The sequence below is a fragment of the Arachis ipaensis genome, chromosome B1, assembly GCF_059453495.1.
Source record: "Arachis ipaensis isolate K30076 ecotype BB chromosome B1, ASM5945349v1, whole genome shotgun sequence".
In the NCBI taxonomy this organism is placed as follows: Eukaryota; Viridiplantae; Streptophyta; class Magnoliopsida; order Fabales; family Fabaceae; genus Arachis; species Arachis ipaensis.
In genome coordinates, this window is record NC_142436.1 from 131,661,664 (window position 1) to 131,667,333 (window position 5,670).

The 5,670-nt window shown below is 36.3% G+C and overlaps 1 non-coding gene across 1 annotated transcript; it reads left to right on the forward strand.

Annotated features, from left to right (window-relative positions):
• The first annotated feature begins 310 nt into the window (after nt 1-310).
• Nucleotides 311-418, forward strand: LOC148578398 (small nucleolar RNA R71). Its single transcript, XR_015902787.1, has one exon. It is a non-coding gene; the product is annotated as a small nucleolar RNA R71 (small nucleolar RNA).
• The last annotated feature ends 5,252 nt before the right edge of the window (nt 419-5,670 follow it).

Sequence of the window (5,670 nt, forward strand, 5' to 3'; positions counted from 1 at the left end):
TGGATGCAGCTTGCATTCCATGCAGACTCTGAGAAATCATATTGACTTGCTGGGTCAATATTTTGTTCTGAGCCAATATGGCATTCAGAGTATCAACTTCAAGAAGTCCCTTCTTCATAGGCGTCCCATTATTTATAGGATTCCTTTCAAAAGTGTGCATGAACTGGTTATTAGCAACCATGTCAATGAGTTCTTGAGCTTCTGCAGGCGTTTTCTTTAGGTGAATGGATCCACCTGCAGAAGTATCCAATGACATCTTTGATAACTCAGATAAACCATCATAGAATATATCCAGGATCGTCCATTCTGAAAGCATGTCTGAAGGACACTTTTTGGTCAGTCCTTTGTATCTCTCCCAAGCTTCATAGAGGGATTCACCTTCTTTCTGTCTGAAGGTTTGAACATCCACTCTAAGCTTGCTCAGCTTTTGAGGAGGAAAGAACTTGGCTAGGAAAGCCTTGACCAGCTTATCCCAAGAGTTCAGGCTATCCTTAGGTTGAGAGTCCAACCATACTCTAGCTCTGTCTCTTACAGCAAAAGGGAAAAGCATGAGCCTGTAGACTTCAGAATCTACTCCATTAGTCTTAACAGTATCACATATCTGCAAGAATTCAGTTAAGAACTAAAAAGGATCTTCAGATGGAAGTCCATGAAACTTGCAGTTCTGCTGCATCAGAGAAACTAATTGAGGTTTCAGCTCAAAGTTGTTTGCTCCAATGGCAGGAATGGAGATGCTTCTTCCATGTAAATTGGAATTTGGTGCAGTAAATTCACCAAGCATTCTCCTTGCATTGTTGTTGGGTTCGGCTGCCATCTCCTTTACTTGTTCAAAATTTTCAATCAAGTTGTCTCTGGATTGTTGTAATTTAGCTTCTCTTAATTTCCTCTTCAGAGTCCTTTCAGGTTCTGGATCAGCTTCAATAAGAATGCCTTTTTCTCTGTCCCTGCTCATAAGAAAGAGGAGAGAAAAAGAAAAGAAGAGGAATCCTCTATGTCACAGTAAAGAGGTTCCTTATTGTTAGTAGAAGAAAAGAAGAAGAGAAAAATCTGAACTCAGAAAGAGAGAGAGATGGTTCGGATTTTTGGTGGGTGAGGGAGAGATGTTAGTAGATGAATAAATAAATAGAATAAGATGAGAGGAGGGAAATTTTGAAAATAATTTTTGAAAAAGAGTTAGTGATTTTTGAAAATAGTTTTTGAAAAAGGTTAGTAGTTTTTTTCGAAAATTCAAAATAAAAATAAAATAATTAGTTAATTAAAAAGAAATTTTTAAAAAAGAGGGAAGATATTTTCGAAAATAGAGAGAGAGAGTTAGTTAGGTGGTTTTGAAAAAGGTAAGAAACAAACAAAAAGTTAGTTAGTTAGTTGAAACAAAATTCAATTTTGAAAAGATAAGGAGTTGGGAAGTTAAAGAAGATATTTTGAAATCAAATTTTTGAAAAAGATATGATAAGAAGATATTTTGAAAAGATATGATTGAAATTAGTTTTTGAAAAAGATTTGATTTTTAAAATCTCAATTAGTGACTTGATTCACAAGAAATCATAAGATATGATTCTAGAACTTAAAGTTTGAATCTTTCTTAACAAGTAAGTAACAAACTTGAAATTTTTGAATCAAAACATTAATTGTTATTGTTATTTTCGAAAATTTGATATAAAAATAAGAAAAAAGGTTTTTGAAAAATATTTTTGGAATTTTCGAAAATAACTAAGAAGTTTGAAAAAGATTTGATTTTTGAAAAAGATTTTGAAAAAGATAAGATTTTTAAATTGAAAATTTGATTTGACTCATAAAAACAACTTGATTTTAAAAATTTTTGAAAAAGTCAAATCTAATTTTCGAAATTATGAGAGAAAAGAGAAAAAGATATATATATATATATATTTTGAATTTTTATGATGAGAGAGAAAAATTAAAAACATCATTTTCATGTTTTTCTCTTTTATTTTTGAATCAAAACAAGGGATGCATGTAGGAACACTATGAATGTCAAGATGAACACCAAGAACACTATGAAGATCATGATGAACATTAAGAACATATTTTTGAAAAATTTTTTTAATGCAAAGAAAACATGCAAGACACCAAACTTAGAATTCTTTAATGCTTAGACACTAAGAATTCCAGAATGCATATGAAAAACAAGAAAAGACACAAAACATGCAAATGCAAAGATCAAACAAGAAGACTTACCAAGAACAACTTGAAGATCATGAAGAACACTATGAATGCATGAAAATTTTCGAAAAATGCTATGAATATGCATTTGACACCAAACTTATAACATGACTCAAGACTCAAACAAGAAACAGAAAAATATTTTTTATTTTTATGATTTTCTAATTTTTTTTTGTATTTTTATTTTAAAATTTTCGAAAATCATTTTGAAAAAGAAAAAATAAGGATTCAAAGTTTTTAATATGAATTCCAGGAATCTTGCATTCTTAGTCTAAAGCTTCAGTCCAGGAATTAGACATGGCTCACTAGCCAGCCAAGCTTTCAATAAAAGCTCCGGTCCAAAACACTAGACATGGCCATTGGCCAGCCAAGCTTCAGCATATAACAGGTGGATCATGAACAGTAGTAGGTGGATTAGCACCAACTAGCTTTCTCTTGATAACGAATTGCAAGCCTCAGTCCAAATGAATTTAGACATGGCTTTACAGCCAGCCAGGCTTCACATGCTTCATGAAACACTAGAATTCATTCTTAAAAATTTTGAATAAAAATATATTTTTGAAAACATTTTTATTTTTTCGAAAAACAGGTGAGAAAATTTTGAAATATTTTTTTTTTGAAAAATTTTTTGAAAAGAAAACGAAAAGAAAATTACCCAATCTGAGCAACAGGATGAACCGTCAGTTGTCCAAACTCGAACAATCCCCGGCAACGGCGCCAAAAACTTGGTGCGCAGAAATTGTGATTACACTTTGATTATGTAAAATTCATCGCTCTTTCTTTCCCTGGTAATGGCGCCAAAAAACATGATGCCAATACCATGGTTCACAACTTCGCACAACTAACCAGCAAGTGCACTGGGTCATCCAGGTAATACCTTACGTGAGTAAGGGTCGAATCCCACGGAGATTGTTGGTATGAAGCAAGCTATGGTCACCTTGTAAATCTCAGTCAGGCGGATATAAAATAGTAATGGGGTTTTCGAAAATAATTAATAAAACAGGGATAGAAATACTTATGTAAATCATTGGTGAGAATTTCAGATAAGCGAATAGAGATGCTTTCGTTCCTCTGAACCTCTGCTTTCTTGCTATCTTCATCCAATCAGTCTTACTCCTTTCCATGGCTGGCTTTATGTGATACATCACCATTGTCAATGGCTACTTTCGGTCTTCTCTCGGGAAAATGATCCAAATGCCCTGTCACGGCACGACTAATCGTCTGGAGGCATCACCCTTGTCAATGGTTTCATCTTATCCTCTCAGTGAAAATGGTCAACGCACCCTGTCACGGCACGACTATTCATCTGTCAGTTCTCGATCCTGCTGGAATAGGATTTACTATCATTTTGCGTCTGTCACTACGCCCGGCAATCGCGAGTTTGAAGCTCGTCACAGTCATTCAATCATTGAATCCTACTCGGAATACCACAGACAAGGTTTAGACCTTCCGGATTCTCTTGAATGCCGCCATCATTCTAGCTTACGCCACGAAGATTCCGATTAAGAGATCTAAGAGATACTCATTCAGTCGAAGGTAGAACGGAAGTGGTTGTCAGGCACGCGTTCATAGGGAATGATGATGATTGTCACGTTCATCACATTCAGATTGAAGTACGAATGAATATCTTAGAAGCGAAATAAGATGAATTGAATAGAAAACAGTAGTGCTTTGCATTAATCTTTGAGGAACAGCAGAGCTCCACACCTTAATCTATGGAGTGTAGAAACTCTACCGTTAAAAATACATAAGTGAAAGGTCCAGGCATGGCCGAGATGGCCAGCCCCCAAAACGTGATCAATAGATCAAAATATGATCAAAAGATGCCTAATACAATAGTAAAAGGTCCTATTTATAATAAACTAGCTACTAGGGTTTACAAAAGTAAGTAATTGATGCATAAATCCACTTCCGGGGCCCACTTGGTGTGTGCTTGGGCTGAGCTTTAACTTTCTACGTGCAGAGGCCATTTGTGGAGTTGAACGCCAGGTTTTGATCCATTTCTGGCGTTCAACTCTGGTTTTTGATCCCCTTCTGGCGCTGAACTCTAGAATTGGGCAGAGAGCTGGCGTTGAACGCCAGTTTACATCATCTAAACTTGAGCAAAGTATGGACTATTATACATTGCTAGAAAGCCCTGGATGTCTACTTTCCAACGCAATTGGAAGCACGCCATTTTGAGTTCTGTAGCTCCAGAAAATCCACTTTGAGTGCAGGGAGGTCAGAATCCAACAGCATCAGCAGTCCTTCTTCACCTCTGAATCTGATTTTTGCTCAAGTCCCTCAATTTCAGCCAGAAAATACCTGAAATCATAGAAAAACACACAAACTCATAGTAAAGTCCAGAAATGTGAATTTAACATAAAAACTAATGAAAACATCCCTAAAAGTAACTAGATCCTACTAAAAACATACTAAAAACAATGTCAAAAAGCGTATAAATTATCCGCTCATCACTCCAACAACTTGGTGCTCTAATCTCAATTCATAATTTGTCACAACTTCGATACAACTAACCAGCAAGTGCACTGGGTCATCCAAGTAATAAACCTTACGTGAGTAAGGGTCGATCCCACGGAGATTGTTGGTATGAAGCAAGCTATGGTCACCTTGTAAATCTCAGTCAGGCGGATATAAAATAGTTATGGAGTTTTCGAAAATAAATAATAAACTAAGGATAGAAACACTTATGTAATTCATTGGTGAGAATTTCAGATAAGCGTGTAGAGATGCTTTCGTTCCTCTGAATCTCTGCTTTCCCGCTGTCTTCATCCAATCAGTCTTACTCCTTTCTATGGCTGGCTTTATGCAAGGGCATCACCGTTGTCAATGGTTACATCCCATCCTCTTGTGAAAATTGTCCAAATGCTCTGTCACAGCACGGCTAATCATCTGAGGTTCTCGATCATGCTGGAATAGGATTCACCCTCCTTTTGCGTCTGTCACTACGCCCAGCACTCGCGAGTTTGAAGCTCGTCACAGTCATTCAATCCCTGAATCCTACTCGGAATACCACAGACAAGGTTTAGAATTTCCGAATTCCCATGAATGCCGCCATCAATCTAGCTTACACCACGAAGATTCTGATTAAGAGATCTAAGAGATACTCATTCAATCTAAGGTAGAACAGAAGTGGTTGTCAGGCACGCGTTCATAGGGAATGATGATGATTGTCACGTTCATCACATTCAGGTTGAAGTGCAAATGAATATCTTAGAAGCGGAACAAGTTGATTTGAATAGAAAAACAGTAGTACTTTGCATTAATCTTTGAGGAACAGCAGAGCTCCACACCTTAATCTATGGAGTGTAGAAACTCTACCGTTGAAAATACATAAGTGATAATGGAGTTCATTGGTCTCGGCCCCAGAGGGGAACCGGAGTAACCAAGACTTCTATGATCCGAAGATAAAACTCAGGATGTCTAATACAATAGTAAAAAGTTCTATTTATACTAAACTAGTTACTAGGGTTTACAGAAGTAAGTAAT